The sequence below is a fragment of the Lissotriton vulgaris genome, chromosome 4_1, assembly GCF_964263255.1.
Source record: "Lissotriton vulgaris chromosome 4_1, aLisVul1.2, whole genome shotgun sequence".
NCBI classification, from domain to species: Eukaryota; Metazoa; Chordata; class Amphibia; order Caudata; family Salamandridae; genus Lissotriton; species Lissotriton vulgaris.
The window spans coordinates 45,384,005-45,405,886 of record NC_141691.1 but is presented as its reverse complement, the minus strand read 5'-3'; the positions used below and the strand labels follow the sequence as shown (position 1 = coordinate 45,405,886).

Genomic DNA, 21,882 nt, shown 5'->3' with positions numbered 1-21,882 from the left:
GCGGCAGGGTGCAGTTTTGAGGTTGGGCACCCTGTTTCCATCGGAGAACCTTCGGTTTGCAAAAGCACCGCAGCCAGGGAGACTAAGGACTTCTGGGTGCGACCACCACTTCGAGAGGTAAGTTGGGAAGTTAAGGGTTGGTGAGGCACTGTTGGTTTGGGCACACAAGGCTGTGGGGCGTCGGGTGCAGGAGTGCCTTTTGGAGTCGGATCTTCTTACCAGCTCTGTTTCACGGTCAGGGGGGCCATCTGGATTAAGGTAGCAGGTGTCGGCTGAAGGCAGGTCAGGGGTCGCCTGATCTCAGGTCAGGATCGAAGGGGGGGGCCTCCTTGTTGTGTTTTTCCACTCAAGCTCGGGCCAGGTTCGGCGGGTGCAGAGTGGGCTGTAGTGACTGTATCCGGCTGGAGCCAGAAACTGCAGTTTGAACAAATCCGGTGTTTACAGAAGAAGCAGTCTTGGGAGTTAAGGCATGCAGGTTCTCCGGGGTTTGAGGTTGCTGGCTGCAGGACACACCAGGATTTTGCAGGTTCGAGGGGAGACAGGCCATAAGGGCAGGAGCTAAGTCAGTGGGCGTGGTCCTCTTGTTAGCTGCTGCACGGCTGTTCGGTCCTTCTTTTCTTCTCGTTTCTTGTCTGGATCTGAGGAAGCAAGGTTAAGGGTGCCCCCTAAATACTACATTTAGGGGTGTTACAGGTAGGGAAGGGCAGGGACCAATGGGTCCCTACCTGGGGTGGGTACCCCCCTATTGTGCCACCCTCCAGTGGGAGGAGAGCAGAAGCCTTTCCCTGGTTGGCTAGGGCCCCCCCCGTCCTCAAGATGGCTTACCTTGCCTCTTCACCTGAGGGGTGGAGTTGGCAGAGGTAGGCACACCTCTTTCCTTCACTTGTTTTCCCCGCTGGTTCGTCTGCCCTAAGTGGGGGGTAGAACCAGTGGGGATTAATTGCTGAAAGCAGCAAATAGTCTGGGGAGGCTCACAAAGGCGGCATGCCTTTGAAGCTCCCCTTCGTGAACCCTGCTAATCCTGGGGAAGGAGGCTTGGCACCTTGTCCCAGGATGTGCATTGTTTCAGGCCCCTGAGAGCAGCAGGCTCTCAACCCAGGGATCCAGAAAAATGTCTGGGGTTTGCTCCCTAAGCATCCACTGAGTCAGGTCACTAGAAGTTGGTCATGTTTCAGGGGGCATCTTTAAGTGCCCTTTGTTGTGCATTTTACATTAAATCCCAAACTGACATCAGTGTGGGTTTAATGTGCTGAGAAGTTTGATACCAAACTTCCCAGTCTTCAGTGTAGCCATTATGGTGTTGTGGAGTTCGTAATACAAACTCCCCAGCACCATATACTCTTAATGGCAGCACTGCACTTACAGCGCAGAGGAATGGACTGTAGGGCTCATGCACCTGTACCTTCACCACTGGCCTAGGGCACCCAGCAAGAGGGGTGACTGATGTATGCCAGGGCAGTGGTTTGTGGGCACAGAGGGATGTGTGCCATGTCAACTCTTCACTTTGTTATGCACCAAGACACTCAGTCTGCCAAGGCAGTGTGTGGGTGTCAGGGTACAGGACCACTAAGGGTGGCACAGTAAGTGCTGCAGCCCTTAGAGGCCTTCTCTGGTCATTGGGTTTAGGCTTCAATGCAGTTTTTAGGGAAGGAACACAGGCCGTGGGCACCTGATTTGCAGGAGCCCAGGGCACACTCAGTCAAAGCACATTAGCAATTCATCAAAAAGTGGGGGCATACCAATGCAAGAAAGATGGCACTTTCTCACACCTACCATCTAGTGTTGGGCTCAGAATGTTGAAACTTGTTTTTCTTCTAAGTTGTGTTGGTTGCTTCTCCTCTTATGCGGAATGCGCAGGGGCATCGACTCCATTAGAGTGTTTTCTTCACAGCAAGTATGAGTAGATATGAAGTAGTGATTAGGACTGTTTAGTGACCATGAATGTTGTATAAACTAATTCTGGAAGCAAAAGATGTCTGTAGCAAACACTGGCCTCCGGGGAGGCAGGTAGGCCCTAGTGAATTTACAATACTACATGCAATAAACTGATGCTTACAGAGTAAGAATCTGCTTGTATTATGTGTGACTTTAGATATACATACTCTACATTGACTGTAAAGCAGTAGTCCCCTGCTGTCAATAGATTGGAGCCCCCCAAACCCACTTTCCATAACAGTAATCGGATTTCAGCCTTTACCTTCCAGAAAAATTCCAGGGGGATTCTGAACAGTCTACTTTGGAGTACATCGTGGAATTTAGGTGGGGTAATCATTGTTAACATTGCAGCTTGAACTAGCAACGACAATGGTAGGGGTCTTCAATGGTCAACTACGGTTTTAATTTAAACATTTTTTTTTTTTAATTTTAAACAAAAAGTTTATTTAAACCACACGACACTGGACTTGAAAGGGGAAAACCAACAAGAATATTGATTTCTAGCAATTCAACCCGACTCGGACAGATTTGGTCTACATGTAACAGCTACGTACAAAAAGGTTATAAAATCGTCCTTGTTTTAACAATGATAAAAAAAAAGAAAAAAGCTTAACTAGTCTCAAATTGAACAGGGTATGTGGGCTTACTTTGCTTGGGATTCATTACTATTTAAATAGTGAAAACAAAATAACTTACTGGAATGAACACACCACTGACAAGAGGAAAGGGAACTGTTCCCAGGGGCTCTATTTACGTGCCCATCTCTATAGATGACGCTGGTCAAAATTATACAATTAGCCATTTTGTTGGAGAAAAAAATAAAGACAAGCATTATGTCCGTGCACCGACGTCAGGCAATTTATATACAACAGAGAAATGGAAAGAATGGGAGAAACTATACTGCGGCCATGGGAAAGCGAACGAAGATCGCTGCATCCTGCATGGGCCGCATGAGTTGTTGAGACAGCACAGTTCCAAGGTGTAAATGAGGTTGGTTCTTTAATCAGCATCCCCCGTCTGCTGCTGGAATACATCAATTGTATCTTCATCCTCCATTTCCAACTGTGCAGGTGTGCCTGTCTCGTTAATGGGCTGCCCATCAACCGGAACCTGATCTGCCTCATGGACAAACCCTGTTGTTCACAGTAGGCTTTCATTAGTTTACTAAGGGGTGTTTGCCTTTTGATCTTAAACTGCACCACAGAGCCATCCTGGCCGCCACTTTCAAGTTGATGTGATCATTGTTTTTAGTCTTTGGCTTCTTGTCCGCCATGGCCTGGGAATTGGGGGGGGATAGAGCCGGTACTGAAGCCGCTACACTGGGGGCTAAAGACGCACAAAGGAGGGTGAGCGGGAGCAGCACGAGCCTTGGTTTTAAATTTGTTCAGGAGGAAATATAGAGTTCTAGCTAGGAAAACCTTAGAATTTCCTTTACCATATATGTGTAGGTATTTTAAGCCACCCTTCATGACAGTTATTGTTTCCCTGTATCCGAATTTTCAGTGCCATCCAATAAATAGGTAGAGAAGGGATGTCTACCTGTTGCAGGAAAGTGCCCCTTTCTGACATGGTCACCCCCATTACTGCCCTTCTAGCGTCCAGAGTGTGCAGTGCCCTCTCTGCGCTTGTGGATGGTTTCTGAAAGAAGCTTGGTATCTGTATTGTCCGGTTCATGTGAAACCTTGACACCACCTTCGGCATAAAGTGTGGCTCCGTTCTCATCACCACTCTGTCATTGTGTATTTGGATGTAAGGTTCTTGTAGCGTTAGTGCTTGCAGTTCGCTTACCCTGAGTAGCGAGGTTATTGCCACTAGAAAGGCTGTCTTCATCGTGAGCAATTGTAGCGAGGCCTTATTGATGGTTTCAAAAGGCAGCTTCATCAGCTCTGTTAGTACTAAATTAAGGTTCCATGCCGGTGGCGGCATCCTTTTTGGTGGTGAGATCCTTTTAGCCCCTTCCAGGATTCTTTCTACTGCTTGTGATGTAAAGAAGCTCTTTCCTGTCTCTCACCTTATGTAGGCTACTATCGCTGCTAGATGTACTCTCAGCGAGGTAGAACTTAGGTTTGATTTTAGCAGGTGTGTTAGATATTTTAGCACTGTTGATTCCTTTGTCATCTTCTTGTGTAGTGTAGTATAGTTCCTATTTTCCCAATAGGCCCTGCGCACTGGAATAACAAACAGTAGTATTGACGTAGAAGTGAGGATCTTCCAGGTCTCCACTGACTATGCTAAACTTAATTGGGTTTGTTACCAACTAGCTCAGAGGTCACTGGAAACTTTCTTGACTGAATAGGAAGTGATCAGCTTCCCTGGTACAGACAAGAAGGGATTCAGTTTTCCAACAACCGCATAAACATGACAACTTTGCTCCTTAGAATAAGAGTCAATCTCTAGAGTTGTGTGAAACAATAGACAGTTATTTTACTCAGTCAGTTGTGCAGATTACTTTCACCAAGATGCAGAGAATAGAGAGACGGGCGTTTTCAATAAAAAGGTATTATTTATTGAACAGTCTTTCTTCTCATGCAAGAGAAATTAATTGCCACAATTGCAAGACTAGTTATTATAAAAAGTACGTACAGTAAAATGAGGATTGCGAAATAATACTGTAAAAGCATTGATATGGTTTCTTAGCCATACAATGGTTAAAATGAATAAAATATACATTCATATATACATTTAGCTAACGTACTCAACTGGTGCTTCTAACTACGCCTACCCCAGTGTACCTGACCTAAGCCTGAGACTTGGGAGGGGGTAACTAAGTAGCAGTTTTAGTTAAGTTGGTTTTGTCAAGGTTTGCTTCAAGAATTCTCTCTAAGGGTTTAGTCAACACCATACCTCTAGAATAGAATGTTGGAGGTCTTGTATCTCCTTCCAGGACTCAATATCCCAGTCACTCGCAAGAGTAGGCTGGAAACGCCGGAGCTGGATTTTCTCGGCAAGAGAAAAGACAGCGTCTCTCTCCGCGCGTCGAGGAGGAGGGTCAGCGTCCGTGGGCAGCTTGTGCGCTGGGCTCTGCAGGGGACAGCTGTTGTGCTCCTATGTTCACCACACCATCGCTATCATCGATGTCGTTGAGGCAGCGTTTGCTTAAGGCAATGTTGGTAATATTTATACCTGAAAGGTGCCTTGTTTGACGTAAGTTTTTGGACATAAGACGTCAATAAAGATGTCACTAGGAAGTGATCGTCTCTCAGTGCTCATTAGAGTTCTATTACTAATCCAAACATAGCAAGCGGGGCTTTCCCAGGTTGCTGAGTTTTATCTTGTTGAAGAACTCGGAGTGTAATCTAGGAATCTTAGATAGTGGCTTCTGCTGTGTCATTTGCTCTAATGAGCTGCAGAGGAAGAGATTTGTTTATGCCATTATAGGGGAATAAATGGATTATAGCCATATAGGGGCATAAGGTCACAGTATTGATCAGGGTCCTAGATGAGAACGAGACAGTAGTTTTTCCCTGATGCACCATTGTGTGAATCTTTTCCATTTTGCCACATAGCACCTCCGTGTGGTAGGTCTCCTTGCCTCTCGTAGCACCCGTAGTGTGCTCTCCGGCAGTTTCAGGTGTGCAAACTCTATTTCTTCAGGAGCCATGCTAGCTAGGCAGGGGCTCTCTGGCTCTGAGTGGAGTACCTCTTCATTTTGCATGGAGAGTAAGTCCTTTCTTCTCCCAAACTTTTGAGGTAGTCCCTGCGCCATCTCCACTTTTTGTGAGAACCATGACTACCTGGCCCACTGTGGTGCCACGAGAATCAGCGTCATGTTGCTGGTTCTGCATTTGCTGAGTACCCTTTGTATCAGTGGTATCGGGGGAAAAGTGTAGGCAAATGTTTTCGGCCAGGTTATCCATAGGGCATTCCCCTGGGATTGTTCCCCCGGTTGCCTGGATGCAAAGTATCGGCATTTTGCATTCTGGTGTGTTGCAAATAGGTCTATCGTTGGTGTTTCTTGTGCATTGGGATGCCGATGTCTGTCTGCTGAGCCAGTCGGCCTCCACGTTGTCCTTTCCTGGTAGGTGTACTGCTAGGAGGTCTATATTGAGTGGGATGGCCCATCTCCATATGTCCTGTGCTAGGTTGGATAGTGAGACTGATTGTGTTCCTCTCTGTTTGTTGATGTACAACATTGTTGTGGTGTTGTCGGTTTGTATCAACACTCTTTGCCTATACAGTTGTTTCTAGAAGGCTTTTAGGGCGAGGAACACGGTCTTTAGCTCCAGTTAGTTGATGTGCTTGATGGCATCAGTTGTAGTCCACAGGCCCGCACCTTGGGTTGGTTTATGTGCGCTCCCCATCACTTCCGGGATGCGCCTGTGGTGATGGTCACTGTTGGGTTTTGTGGTGTTAAAGGCTTCCCCTTTGTTATGTTCTCCTTGTTCCGCCACGCTATCTCCTCCTGCACTGCATGCGTTACAACCACTACATCTTCCCAACTCCCTGTAGCTTGTGACCATTGTTGTTGTAGCCATTCCTGGAATGGTCTCATGTGGAGCCGTATATTGGGGATGAGGTGTATGCATGAAGCCATCATCTCCATGATCTTGCTCACTGTCAGAGCTCCCCCCTTCTGGTACTGACGGGTCTCCTTCAGCAGGGCAAGTGTCCTCTTGTTGCTGGGGAACACTTTGCTCTGTATGGTGTTGATCTGTGCCCCTAGGAAGATCTTCACTTGCTCTGGTTCCATTGAGGATTTCCCCCAGTGTATTGAGAATCCCAGTTCTGTTAGCGTTTCTGTGACCCGCTGTGCATGTTATTTGCATTGTTTGTATGAACTTGCTTTTATTAGCAAATCGTCGAGGCAGGGGTATACATGAATCCCTTCCCTCCGTAGATCGGGCAGCGAGACATTTGGGGAATACCCTTGGTGCGGATTTTAATCTGAAGGCTAGGGCCGTGAACTGGTAGTGTTCTTTGTTGATAGCAAATCTCAGTAGATGTTTGTGCTGCCTGTTCATGGGCATGTGCAGGTAGGCATCTTTGAGATCTATGGTGGAGATGAAGTCTCCGTCCTTTATCTGAGGAATGACTTCTTGTAGGGAAGTCATTTTGATTTTTTGTGTCTTTATGTATTGGTTTAGGAACCGTAGATCCAGGATGGGTCTTAACGTTTCGTCCACTTTTGGTACTAGGAAGTAGTTTGATACACTCCCTTGATTCTTTCTTTGAATGGTACTGTTTCTATGGCCTCCTTGTGGAGGAGTTCTTGTGCTTCCTCTAGGAGTAGCGCTAGTTCTTTTACTGAGCGCGCCTTCCTTTTTGGTTTCCTATTTGGTGGTTTCTTTTCCAGTTCTATTTAGTATCCGAACTGTAGGATGTTCAGTATCCATTTGTCTGTAGCTATTTTCTTCCATTCCAGGAAGTAGTATTTTACTCTGCCTCCTACTGGTGTTACATGTTCGTTGATCTTTAGTCTGTAACCCTTTTTTGTTGGCTTGGTTGTCCCACTCCCATAGAGGTGTCCTGTGGGTGGGCACGCTTGGTGGTGCGGAGTCACTTTGAGGTGGGTTGTTGGCCCCCTCTTCTGGTTAAACCTCGTCCATTCGCCCTCCTGCGAAAGGACTGGCCCCGAGGCTGGTATTGTCAGGTTTGTCTTTGCTGGCCCTGCTGTGCCGGATTGTCGCCCTGGTAGGTCTGCTGGAATGTCTGATTGGATGTTCCTGGCTGGTTCCCCCTCTTCCGTTTGGCCTCCGTGAGTGTGCCTCTTCTCATTCCTCTGAATTGCAAGGCCCCCATGGACCTTGCAGTCTCATTTTCTTTTTTGAGTTGTTGAGTTTTTCATCCACTGGTGGTACGAACAGGGTTTCTCAATTGAAGGGTTTGTTCAGAATGTTGTTCTGTACTTTCAACTTGAAGCCTGAGATCCTCAGCCAGGCATGCCTTCTTTCTGTGACCCCGATCATCATGAGCCTGCTGGATGTGTCTGCCGCATCCAAGGCTGATTTTAGGCATGAGTTTGCTATATTCTTGCCTTCCTCCACAAGGTGTGCTGCTCTTTGTTGGTGCTGCTCAGGGAGGTGTTTGAGCAGTTGTCCGACCTCGTCCCAATGCTGGTCTGTTGAGTAGGGCATTAGAGTTTGCAATGTGCCAGTGTACTGCTGCTTTCCCCTCTATTTTCCTTCCAGTGGGGTCTATCCTCTTACTTTCTTTGTCTGGTGGTGGGCCTGAGTTTGTGGGGACCGTGGCCCTTTTCTTGGCTGTTGCTGCAATGATGGCGTCAGCTGTGACAGATCCCTGGATGTAGGTAGGATCTTTAGAGGAGTGTTTGTATTTCTTCTCTGTCCTAGGCGTGACAGACCTGCAGCTTGCTGGTTCTTTGAATGCCTCCCTCCCCTGGTACAGGACACTTGGAAGTATGGGGAGGAATTGACTCCTTGTTTGAGTGGGGAGTAGGGTCTCTAAGAGGAAACATACCTTTGGTTTTTCTTCCTCCAGTTTCACTCCATAAGCTGTTGCCGCATTCCTGATGACCATGTTGTAGATCCCAATGTCATTTCGCGGCAAAGGCCTCGAAGGATAAGTCTCCACGGCCTCTTCCGGGCTTTTGGGGTCTAAGTCCTGCCAATCCAGGTCCTGCGCCACCAAGGATGCCGAGCCCAAACTTGTGCGCTGGGCTTCCTAGTCATAGTATATGCCCTCTTCCTCTAGGTTATCTTGGGGCTCGGGAGTTTTCGGCGGCTCTTCGGCGTCAAACTCCTCTTCGTTCTCAACTTCAACGATCGTCGTCGCCAGCTTAGACGGAATGGTGAACCTTTTCATCCGTTCGTCGAATTCTCTTTTCCACTGCAGTATGTTATCCACTTCAGCCTCGAGCCTTCTCTTTTTCCTTTCCATCTCGGCGGCCTGTTCGGAGTCAAGTGTTTCAGACGATCTCTCCTACGTAGACGTCGAAGTAGCCTTCGGGTCATTTTCCTTTGGCGTCGAGCACTCCTTTTAAAGGACGTGCTTCGAAGACCTAGGCTTTTCTTATGTTTTCGCCATCTGGGAGTCCTTTTCGAAGGATCCGCTGGGCTGTTTGTCCCAGGATGCAGCTGCGGTGGTCGAAATTTTCGGCGCTAGTGCTCCTTTCGTGGACTTTGACTGTTTTTCGAGAGTCTGACTCAGGCTTCCGAGAGTCTGTCAGGGTTTTAAGGGTCAACGTCTCTCCTACCTCTTTTGTAGTTTTCTTATGGGTCTCTGTAGGAGAGTAGGGTCTGCAATCCTATGATCACCCAGATTTTTTGCTTTTGTTTCACTGGTTTACGACTTTCTCTGGCTGTGGGCCTGCCAATCAGACCCACAGCCTGGCTGTTCTCTCTCTAAATTACAACATGTACCCTAGGTGCATTTACCAATTGGTACTGGGCCACCTTATCAGACCCTGTAACTCAGGGCATAGGTGTACCCAGGGCTGCCAGGGGCTGCAGCATGTATTATGCCACCCCTGGCTGGCCTCCTAAATTTGACACAACTGGCTGCATGACAGCTGGGGCAAAGTCGTGTAATCACCCTTTGCTGTAGGTGTAGTATACCTATACCTAACCCTAAAATGGACACACAGATTCCTATCAGTTACTCCTATGGCAGGCCTTGACAATCCTGAAGGCAGAGTGCTTGGAATCGTGTGAGATGGTGCTCTGGCATGAGCTGAGCCTGTCTGCAGCTTGCGGAACCAAGTCCTAATAGCTGTTCCATGATATCGCATACCATATACTCTTAAGTGCATTATAATCCTCGCGGTTAAATGCTAACTTTGGTATTGCTTTATCAAAACATGTCGAGTAAGGTGTCATACGAATTGGAATACTAACCCCTCGCCAATTCTGGCGACGGGGTTAGCATTCCACCCTTCTAGAGGGACACGACATGTATGTAACTGTGAACCCCGGTTAAAGTTAAGCAAAGCCTAAGCTCCACAAAATGGATGCTGCCACCTCAGACACGAGTCTGACCTCCTGCTGCTGGGAGTCCTTCCAGCGAGGGAGGCTTGGACAAAGGGTTTCCTGTCCGGGGCGGTGCTAGCACCATCCCAGACATGGTTTTGTGTATCCTGGGTAGGCAGGGCTTTTCAGGAAGGAGACTGCTGAGTGGCACCCCGGTGCTCACTACGCATAGGCCGGTCTGAACCAGTTCCAGGGGCACACCAGCCCCTGGCCTGGGGAAGTCCGGCATAACCACCCCCCTCCTAGTCCCACCCATAGGCAGGACCTAGTCACCGGGTCAGCCCCCTTTTTTAGTATAAAGATGGGAGCGGGCCCCCTGTTCAAATTAGATCATCTTTGGAATCAAGACACGACTTTCTTCGAAAGGACTTCAAGATTTCTTCCTCAAGATTCTCCCTTGTGGCTAAGGAGTAGTCACCCTGCATCAAGCGGGCACCATCCTAAGAACACTGCGGTCTGCTGCAAGTCCTTCACGAATCCGACGACCCAGCTCGACGAGACCCGGCTTCCCTGGCACCTCTGACCTCTACTCACCTCTACAGCAAAGCTGAGAACTGTGAGTGCGACAAGACCTCGAGGGACCGACGATCGCCAAGACTGCACGACTTCTTTGCAACAAGCCCACCGTGTGCTCCACTGGTGAGTGCTTTGGGGTCCGAGAAGCCCCAACCCTGAGCAGCTCCAGCACCGAAGATCAGCCCTCCAGCATCTCCACGATCTGCGTGGGGGCCCTTCTGCTTGTGCGCGCTCACCGCGCTGTGTGGCTACTAGCCGGCTGGCTTGTGGCCTTCTACACGACGCCCGACGACATCACTGCTGCTGGTCTGGTTGCTCCAGACTGGCCCTTGCTTCCTTCTTCAAGAGAGGCACCCCGGACCCTCCTGGTCCACTCCAGACGCCATTTTAGGTCCACCGCGTGGGCTTGAATTTGCCAAGGCTTTGTTGCCCAATCCTGGGTCCAGCGACGCCGACAGCTTCAATCATCGTGGGACAGCTCGCTCCTCCATCCTGGTCGCCGACAACGCCTCCTGGTCCGTGAGATCTGCGAGCACAGCGTCACCCACTCACCTAGTCGAGGTGGCTACCATCCGGCGCCCTCCTGGTGCCCACTGACTACTGGCTAGTAGTCTCGAACTTGGTCCCCTCTGTTTCAGGTGTCATCTTCCATCGATCCAGGCTTGGATCCACCGAACTTTCTTCACTGGTCGCCTGCCAGCAACTTCTTTCTTCCAGGCTCCTGGTCAGTCTACGAGGATTCCCGACGTCCTTTGAGTCCTATGCAGCTGCAGCCCCTGGGCTAGGTAACTTCGGCATTTCGGTGCCCCAGCATAGCCTCACTATCCAAGGGTCAGAATCCACTTTCGTTTTCCTCCTACCAGGTCGGGTTCGCCCGAGAACACTAACTTTGCAATTTCTAGCTACCATAGACTTTGTCCCGCATCCCGCGTGAGAGTGCACACTCTGCACCCGAGTCCCCTGGGTCTCCTAGAAGTAATCTGAAGATTCTATAGTCAAGATCTAGCGATTCCAAAGCCTATTAGTACTGTACTTACCTGCTAGTAATTTCGCATTCCACTTTCAGAGTATATGGTTTTCCGTGCCCCTCGATTTGTAAATACTGTGCTAACTTAAGTATTTTCGTAAGAGTTTTGTTTTGTGCTTAGTACCCTGTCCTCATAAAGAGTACAGGGCTGTTGTGATTCTTAAATAAATATCTTGTTTATTTTCATAACACTTGTGTGGTGTCCTTTCACTGGGTATTCAAGGGGTATATGTGTGGTAAACAGCTGGCTTAACACGCCCTCTCGAGTCTTTAGCCTTAGACTGCTCGTATCCACGCTACTAGGATAGCTGGTCTATAAGGTTGACTTACAACCAATCATCAATAAGGGTTGCTGGACTGATACATAGTGTTCACTAGAATAGTGAGCACTGCATATCAGGCCACCTTCTCACATTGGTGAGCAGCGGTTGGGATTTGAGCTTGCTGTTGTTTTACCACACGTATCCTAAGAATATCTTGTTGAAAGATCACATAAGTACTGTTAGGTACATATAACTTAGCTTAGAATACTCTGAGTTCTACTGAACCAGCTGTTGCAGCTCCTCAAGGCTAGCACACCTTGGCTGCAACTCTTAGCAAGGGATCAGTAGGCAAACACATAGTGTAGGTAGGTGCATCACTTACACCACACTAGAAACAGTATGTCAGACAAAGGAGGAAACTCTGAGTCTCCCCTTGTGTCAGTGGACCCTCCACAGGTCATCCCTTCCAGATATACTGTTCTTAGCTTCAGGGAGTTGAGACAGGTGTGTACCTCCAGGAAGATAAGACAGGGGTCTAACCCCACAACTTCCTTTCTGATTGGTCTCTTAGAGACTTATGATGCCAGGAGGGCTGGTAACCCAGACCCTTCTAATCCAGATGGGAATATGCCCTCCTTACAGGGACCCTTTGATAGCCAGGAACATCCCCTCCAGGAAGCAGATGATGCTGAGGATGAGGATGAGGACCAGTTGTTAGGGGATGAGGCAGTTAAGGGACAGGTAGAAGTCAGTAGACTAACCAGGTCCAACTTAAGCAGACATGAGATTGGTACTGGGGGACCCCTGGGGCCACTCTCAGGTCAGCTTAACATTGGGAATGGACGAGCTAGGTCTCTATCCAGAGGCTCTGGCAGATCCCTTCAAACCAATGGCTCTCAACACTCCTCTCAGAAGGGGATGACATCCCCTCAGAGGAGGGTGTATGAAGCTAAAGAAAGGGCAGCCAATCTGAGGATTGAAAGGGAAGAACTTGCCCTGGCCAAAGAGAGGCTTGCCTTTGCTAGAGAGCAACAGTTAAGTGGGGTAGTCCCCACTGGTGGCAGCATTGTACCTAGCAATAGGGAAAGGAGTTTTGATACAAAACACCTAGGTAAGATAGTGCCCCCTTTAAACAAGGGGATGACATCCACAAATGGATTACTGCTCTGGAGAGGGCCTGCACTGTGCAGGGTGTTCCCCAGAGTCAGTGGGCAGCTATCTTGTGGCTCTCCTTTGAAGGTAAAGGTAGAGATAAGCTCCTCACTACAAGAGTGGAGGATGCTAACAATTACCAAGTCTTGAAAAGTACACTGGTTGAAGGGTTTGGCCTAACCACTGAGCAGTACAGAGTGCTGTTCAGGGATACCCAGAAAACTCAGTCTCAAGATTGGTCTGACTTTGTAGATTGTGCCACTAAGGCTTTTGAGGGCTGGTTGCTGGGCAGTAAGGTTACTGATTATAAAGGATTGTACAATTTGATGATGAGAGAACAAATTTTAAACAATTGTCAGAACCAGTTGTTGCATCAGCATCTTGTTGACTCAGATCTGACCTCTCCCCAAGAATTGGGAAAGAAGGCAGACAGATGGATTAGAACAAGAGTTAAACAGAACCAGGGCCAGAATCAAGGTGGTCAGAAGAAAGCAGACCAAAAGTGTAAAGATTCTAAGGGGGAACAAAATGACCAGAAGTCTTCGACAGGTCCCCAACAACCCAAAGAGGGTGGGGGTCAGGCTCCCCAAAAGAAGAAAGAAGGCCAATCTAAAAGGTGGTGCCAATACTGCAAAAGTAAAACTCACTGGTTTAGTGAGTGCACCAAGAAAGGAGGGCAGACTCCTGCCACTGCAGCCCCTAAGGCACCTGTGCCCCCTAGTACAGTCAGCAGTGGTAGTGCACCTCCTAAGGGTTTAGTAGGGTTAACCCTGGGTTCTGAGGGGTGTGACAACTTAGTTGGTACACTCACTCAGGCTGTCCTTGTTTGTACAGGGGATGTGGATATGTCCCCTGATATAAGTCCCAATACTTTGGGCAAATACAGACAGACACCTTTCATTAATGGAAAAATGGCTCAGGCCTATAGGGACACTTGTGCCAGTGTCACAATGGTGACACCTAACTTTGTGGACCCTGGACAGATCATGCCAGGTACAGAATTCCTGGTGACCAATGCAAGCAATGTCAGTACCAATCACAGTATGGCAATTGTAGCTTTCTCCTGGGGAGGGGTAACTGGCCAAAAGAAGGTTGTAGTTAGTTCAGACCTCCCAGTGGATTGTTTGTTGGGCAATGATGTGGAGTCATCACAATGGTCAGAAGTGGAGCAGAGGACTCACATGGAAATTTTAGGCTTGCCAGCACATGTGTTTGCTGTGACCAGGTCACAGGTCAGGAAATGCCCCACTGAACAGGTGCTGGATCCTGGAACAATGGACCAGACACCTTCCAAGAAAAAGAGCAGTAGGGTTAAGGCTGTGCCTTCCCCCTTGCCCCAGGTTGTGGATCAAGTCTCAGAGGAGGCTGACCTACAGGAATTGAGGGAAACTGAGCCTAGAGAGTTTGAACTTGATCAAGTTGAATTCTTGGGTTCAGGGGGACCCTCAAGGGAAGACCTGGGGAAGGACCAATTAGACTGCCCTTCTCTTGAACCCCTCAGACAGCAGGCTGCTGCTGAGGCTGCTGGGAACGCCACAGGTACCCACAAGGTATACTGGGAAGATGGACTCCTGTACACTGAGTCAAGAGACCCCAAGCCTGGCATGACCAGGAGGCTGGTTGTACCCTTGTCTCAGAGAGGTTTCCTACTTACCTTGGCCCATGAGATTCCCTTAGCAGGTCACTTAGGCCAGATAAAGACTTGGGACAGGCTTGTCTCACACTTTCACTGGCCTCACATGAATGAGGATACCAAGGAGTTTTGTCGCTCCTGTGTCACTTGCCAAGCCAGTGGTAAGTCAGGTGGCACAACAAAGGCCCCCCTTATACCAATGCCTGTGGTGGGGGTGCCCTTTGAAAGAGTGGGGATTGACATTGTTGGTCCAATGGAACCCCAGACAGCATCAGGGCACAAGTTTATACTGGTGGTAGTGGATCATACACCAGGTATCCTGAAGCTATTCCACTTAGGACCACCACAGCACCTGTGGTGGCAAGGGCCCTAGTTGGGAGTGTTCTCCAGAGTGGGCTTCCCTAAGGAGGTTGTCTCTGACAGAGGTGCAAACTTCATGTCAAGCTACTTAACTGCTATGTGGAAGGAATGTGGTGTCAACTACAAGTTCACTACACCCTATCATCCACAATGCAATGGGCTTGTTGAAAGGTTCAACAGGACCCTAAAAGGGATGATTCATGGACTACCTGAAAAGCTCAGGCGTAGATGGGATGTCCTGATTCCCTGCCTTCTGTTTGCTTACAGAGAGGTCCCACAAAAGGGGGTTGGCTACAGCCCTTTTTAACTTTTGTATGGGCATCCTGTGAGAGGCCCCCTGTGTTTGGTGAAGGAAGGATGGGAGAGACCTCTCAAAAAGCCTGCAACCAACATAGTGGACTATGTACTTGGTCTCCGCTCCAGGATGACTGAGTATATGGAGAAGGCATCTGAAAACCTTAAGGCCAGTCAAGAACTTCAAAAAGCTTGGCATGACCAAAAGGCTGTCCTGACTGTTTACCAGCCTGGACAGAAGGTGTGGGTGTTGGAGCCAGTGGCCCCAGCAGCACTCAAAGACAAATGGTCTGGGCCCCACACAATTCTTGAGCAAAAGGGAGAGGTCACCTACCTGGTGGACCTTGGAACTCCCAGGAGCCCCCACAGGGTACTCCATGTCAACAGGCTCAAAGCATATGTCAACAGGAAGGACATGAGCTTGCTCATGGCCATAGATGAGGGACAGGAGGAAGAGCGTGACCCTCTCCCAGACCTGCTCACTCAGAATCCTGATGATGGGTCAGTAGATGGTGTTGTCTTTTGTGGCAGCCTCTCTGAGCATCAGCAGAAAGACTGTAAACAGGTTCTTCAGTCTTTCAGACATATGTTCTCTCTGACACCCAGTCAGACCAATTGGTGCACCCATGAGGTTGACACTGGTGACAGCCTGCCAGTCAAGAGTAAAATCTACAGGCAGCCTGATCATGTTAGAGACTGCATAAAAACTGAAGTGCAGAAAATGTTGGAGTTGGGAGTCATTGAACCCTCAGATAGCCCTTGGGCTAGTCCAGTAGTTCTAGTGCCAAAACCTCACACCCAAGATGGTAAGAGAGAGATGAGGTTCTGCGTAGACTACAGGGGTCTCAATGCAGTCACTAAGACTGATGCCCACCCAATACCAAGGGCAGATGAACTTATAGATAGATTGGCTTCTGCCAACTACTTAAGTACATTTGACTTAACAGCTGGGTATTGGCAAATCAGTTTAGCTGAGGATGCCAAGCCCAAGACAGCATTTTCAACCCCTGGTTGGCATTATCAATTTGTGGTAATGCCCTTTGGTCTGAAAAATGCACCTGCCACCTTCCAAAGGTTGGTGAATCAAGTCCTTACTGGGCTGGATGACTTCTGTGCAGCATATCTAGATGATATTGCTGTCTTTAGCTCCACCTGGGAGGATCACCTGGTCCACCTGAGGAAAGTGTTAGAGGCTCTGCAAGCAGCAGGCCTCACTATCAAGGCCACCAAGTGCCAGATAGGGCAGACACAGGTTGTATACCTGGGCCACCTTGTAGGTGGAGGCCAGGTTCAGCCACTGGAGAGCAAAATACAGTCAATCAGGGACTGGGCTCCTCCAACCACCCAGACTCAGGTTCGAGCTTTCTTGGGCCTGACTGGATACTACAGAAAGTTTGTCAGGAACTATGGTTCAATTGTGACACCATTAAATGAACTGACAAGTAAGAAAATGCCAAAAAAAGGTTCAGTGGACAGCAGGCTGTCAAAAAGCATTCGATGACCTAAAGCAGGCCATGTGCACAGCACCTATCCTTAAGAGTCCAGACTACTCCAAACCATTCATTGTCCAAACAGATGCTTCTGAGTTGGGTGTGGGAGCTGTTCTTTCTCAACTGAATTTTGATGGTCAAGACCAGCCCATTGCTTTTATAAGCAGAAGGCTGACCCCCAGAGAGAAGAATTGGTCAGCTATTGAGAGGGAGGCCTTTGCTGTGGTTTGGGCCCTGAAGAAGCTGAGGCCATACTTGTTTGGCACTCACTTCAAGATTCAGACCGACCATAAGCCCCTCTTGTGGCTAAATCAGATGAAGGGTGAAAACCCCAAACTGCTTAGGTGGTCCATTTCCCTACAGGGGATGGACTTTACAGTGGAACATAGACCTGGTACTGATCATGGCAATGCCGATGGGCTCTCCAGATATTTCCACTTAGAACAAGAAGACTCACCTGGTCAAGGTTAGCTTATTGTCCCAAAGTTTGGGGGGGGGGGGGGGGAGGGGGGGGTCATGTAGGAGAGTAGGGTCTGCAATCCTATGATCACCCAGATTTTTTGCTTTTGTTTCACTGGTTTACGACTTTCTCTGGCTGTGGGCCTGCCAATCAGACCCACAGCCTGGCTGTTCTCTCTCTAAATTACAACATGTACCCTAGGTGCATTTACCAATTGGTACTGGGCCACCTTATCAGACCCTGTAACTCAGGGCATAGGTGTACCCAGGGCTGCCAGGGGCTGCAGCATGTATTATGCCACCCCTGGCTGGCCTCCTAAATTTGACACAACTGGCTGCATGACAGCTGGGGCAAAGTCGTGTAATCACCCTTTGCTGTAGGTGTAGTATACCTATACCTAACCCTAAAATGGACACACAGATTCCTATCAGTCACTCCTATGGCAGGCCTTGACAATCCTGAAGGCAGAGTGCTTGGAATCGTGTGAGATGGTGCTCTGGCATGAGCTGAGCCTGTCTGCAGCTTGCGGAACCAAGTCCTAATAGCTGTTCCATGATATTGCATACCATATACTCTTAAGTGCATTATAATCCTCGCGGTTAAATGCTAACTTTGGTATTGCTTTATCAAAACATGTCGAGTAAGGTGTCATACGAATTGGAATACTAACCCCTCGCCAATTCTGGCGACGGGGTTTGCTTTCCACCCTTCTAGAGGGACACGACATGTATGTAACTGTGAACCCCGGTTAAAGTTAAGCAAAGCCTCAGCTCCACAAAATGGATGCTGCCACCTCAGAAACGAGTCTGACCTCCTGCTGCTGGGAGTCCTTCCAGCGAGGGAGGCTTGGACAAAGGGTTTCCTGTCCGGGGCGGTGCTAGCACCATCCCAGACATGGTTTTGTGTATCCTGGGTAGGCAGGGCTTTTCAGGAAGGTGACTGCTGAGTGGCACCCCGGTGCTCACTACGCATAGGCCGGTCTGAACCAGTTCCAGGGGCACACCAGCCCCTGGCCTGGGGAAGTCCGGCATGGCAGAGGGGTGTAACCACCCCCCTCCTAGTCCCACCCATAGGCAGGACCTAGTCACCGGGTCAGCCCCCTTTTTTAGTATAAAGATGGGAGCGGGCCCCCTGTTCAAATTAGATCATCTTTGGAATCAAGACACGACTTTCTTCGAAAGGACTTCAAGATTTCTTCCTCAAGATTCTCCCTTGTGGCTAAGGAGTAGTCACCCTGCATCAAGCGGGCACCATCCTAAGAACACTGCGGTCTGCTGCAAGTCCTTCTTCACGAATCCGACGACCCAGCTCGACGAGACCTGGCTTCCCTGGCACCTCTGACCTCTACTCACCTCTACAGCAAAGCTGAGAACTGTGAGTGCGACGAGACCTCGAGGGACCGACGATCGCCAAGACTGCACGACTTCTTTGCAACAAGCCCACCGTGTGCTCCACTGGTGAGTGCTTTGGGGTCCGAGAAGCCCCAACCCTGAGCAGCTCCAGCACCGAAGATCAGCCCTCCAGCATCTCCACGATCTGCGTGGGGGCCCTTCTGCTTTTGCGCGCTCACCGCGCTGTGTGGCTACTAGCCGGCTGGCTTGTGGCCTTCTACACGACGCCCGACGACATCACTGCTGCTGGTCTGGTTGCTCCAGACTGGCCTTTGCTTCCTTTTTCAAGAGAGGCACCCCGGACCCTCCTGGTCCACTCCAGACGCCATTTTAGGTCCACCGCGTGGGCTTGAATTTGCCAAGGCTTTGTTGCCCAATCCTGGGTCCAGCGACGCCGACAGCTTCAATCATCGTGGGACAGCTCGCTCCTCCATCCTGGTCGCCGACAACGCCTCCTGGTCCGTGAGATCTGCGAGCACAGCGTCACCCACTCACCTAGTCGAGGTGGCTACCATCCGGCGCCCTCCTGGTGCCCACTGACTACTGGCTAGTAGTCTCGAACTTGGTCCCTTCTGCTTTCAGGTGTCATCTTCCATCGATCCAGGCTTGGATCCACCGAACTTTCTTCACTGGTCGCCTGCCAGCAACTTCTTTCTTCCAGGCTCCTGGTCCGTCTACGAGGATTCCCGACGTCCTTTGAGTCCTATGCAGCTGCAGCCCCTGGGCTAGGTAACTTCGGCATTTCGGTGCCCCAGCATAGCCTCACTATCCGAGGGTCAGAATCCACTTTCGTTTTCCTCCTATCAGGTCGGGTTCGCCCGAGAACACTAACTTTGCAATTTCTAGCTACCATAGACTTTGTCCCGCATCCCGCGTGAGAGTGCACACTCTGCACCCGAGTCCCCTGGGTCTCCTAGAAGTAATCTGAAGATTCTATAGTCAAGATCTAGCGATTCCAAAGCCTATTAGTACTGTACTTACCTGCTAGTAATTTCGCATTCCACTTTCAGAGTATATGGTTTTCCGTGCCCCTCGGGCATTTGTAAATACTGTGCTAACTTAAGTATTTTTGTAAGAGTTTTGTTTTGTGCTTAGTACCCTGTCCTCATAAAGAGTACAGGGCTGTTGTGATTCTTAAATAAATATCTTGTTTATTTTCATAACACTTGTGTGGTGTCCTTTCACTGGGTATTCAAGGGGTATATGTGTGGTAAACAGCTGGCTTAACACGCCCTCTCGAGTCTTTAGCCTTAGACTGCTCGTATCCACGCTACTAGGATAGCTGGTCTATAAGGTTGACTTACAACCAATCATCAATAAGGGTTGCTGGACTGATACATAGTGTTCACTAGAATAGTGAGCACTGCATATCAGGCCACCTTCTCACAGTCTCTACAACCGTGAAGCTATCTGGTCCCTCGGCGATGTTGTCTTCTTCATCAATGGAGTGGCCCAAGTCCCGAAGCGACAGAGGTTGGCCTTTGCCTTGCATGCTGTGGTTGGCTCTCCTCTGCCTCGCTCTAACCCTGAGAGTCTTCAGGGTGAAGACGGAGCAGGCGTTGCAATACTTGCTTTCGTTGTCGACTGGCAGGCAGATGTTGCAAACCGGGTTCTGGTCTTTCTGCTTATATTTGTGGTGGCAATTACGGCAGAATTTGAATGGGGTATTGTCCATTCCTGCGCTCAGGGAGTCGATGTTCTCCTCCTTCGTCATCTGGCTCAGTTATCTTGTTCCTGGATGTATTCTCCAATCTTTTTCGATAGATCTTAGTCTTTTCCTCCTTCTTTTCTCCAAAAACTCTGGAACCTCTCGGTGACGATCCAGACCCAAAGGCAGAAAAAATAATCTGAAGATGGCGCCCAAAGGTGGGAGTTTCCGCAGGAAGCGTGCCGACGTCACAGGAAGTACACCAAAAGGTGGGACGTCGACGCCCACATGGGGAACAAAAAAAAAGAGAGAGTAAAGACCACTAGACCGCGGAATAATGCACAGCATAGTGAATCCAGGAAGATTCACGCTGCAAAACTTTTGAAGTCTTCCCCCCAAGAGGTGAGAAAGTGCTTAGGCCTGAGGGTGTTGACTTGGACCCTTCCCTGGTAAAAGGAGAGCCGAAAGGAGCCACTGTCTGAAGGAGACAAAGCGCTCCATTGGATTTTGCGACCTACGTGTCCTTTTTCAGTTTTTCGAGACTTTATTTACCTAAGGGCCAAAAAGATGTTCTTTGGCAAAAGGTGTATCTAAAATAAATTGTTGGACTTCGGGCTTCAAACCGAAGATCCCTAACCAAGATTGCCTTCTGAGTAGGACACTAGTGTTGACCTCTCTAGCTGCGGTGTCAGCAGCCTCTAGAGCACACTTAATGGAAGAGTTGGAAATTAATTTTCTTTCTTGAACCAAGCCTTGGGCTTTAGCTTTATGCTCATCTGGGAGGTATTGTAGCAATAGCTCCATTTCATCCCAGCGCGCCCTGTATCTGGCTAGAAGGCCCTGCGTGTTAGCAATATGCCAGTGATTGGTATGCGTTTCGATTCCTCATCTGGGGAGGAGCATCCCCCGATGTTTTGGCATTAGCTCTCTTAGGGGCACTGAATACTTCCAAGGAGTCAAGTGGTAACTCGCCTTTAATAATTACCGGATCTGTTGGGGTGAGGTTTTTTATTGTCACCTCTAGGAGTCAGGATTCCTGCACGTATAGGGTCTTTAAAAATGTTGTCTGTGTGCATCATCATTCGTTTGAGCATAAGGAGTGTTTTGCTCAACCGGTGAATGGATCCTAGTGTTTCAAATAGAAAGTCCTCTTCGAAGGATTCTCTGTGGAGTACGACCCCATGGTATTGTGCGGCCCTGGAAATAAGTGGTTGATAGGATATATTGTCATCAGGTAGAGATGGCATGGCAGGGTAAAGGTCTGGATCATTATCCAATGAAAAGTGAATTGTATTATCTGTCCATGGATCCCCTGGTAAGTGAATGTCTCCCTCATCAATATCGTGTCCATCATGATGAGATAGTGGAGAGTTGTGACGTGTGATGTGCAAAGGATCTAAAAGTGGAGAGGAAGGTGGAGGAGATGGCAGTGGTGGATAAAAAGGGTTGGTACCAACATTTTTCCTCTTCAAAGGGATTTTGGGAATGACTGTCGTAAGCTTGTGCTTAGAATGCGGCTTGGCATGAATACGTCCTGCATAAGGATTAATTTACAGTTTCTTTTGTTTGTAATCTGATTTGAATGGTACAATGTCTATTTTCGGATCTCAAGGTGCGGAATGGACATCTTTGGTTTTAGGCACCAACAGTTTCGGGGCCAAGATGGAATGGCCTTTTGGCAAGGAAGGTTTTGTCTCCAAAGACTGTTTCTTTTTCGGAGTGGAGGGTTTCGACTCCGAACTGACTTTGTGCTTGGAACTGGAAGGTTTCAGCTCAGAGTTGGATTTC

General features: G+C 48.9%; 1 protein-coding gene and 1 pseudogene across 5 annotated transcripts in view; both read right to left on the bottom strand.

Annotated features, from left to right (window-relative positions):
• Positions 1–21,882, bottom strand: part of ZMYM3 (zinc finger MYM-type containing 3) — a 539,665-nt gene that overhangs the window by 203,494 nt on the left and 314,289 nt on the right. The window lies entirely within an intron of this gene.
• LOC147718330 (small ubiquitin-related modifier 2-A pseudogene) lies at positions 2,808–3,271 on the bottom strand (annotated as a pseudogene).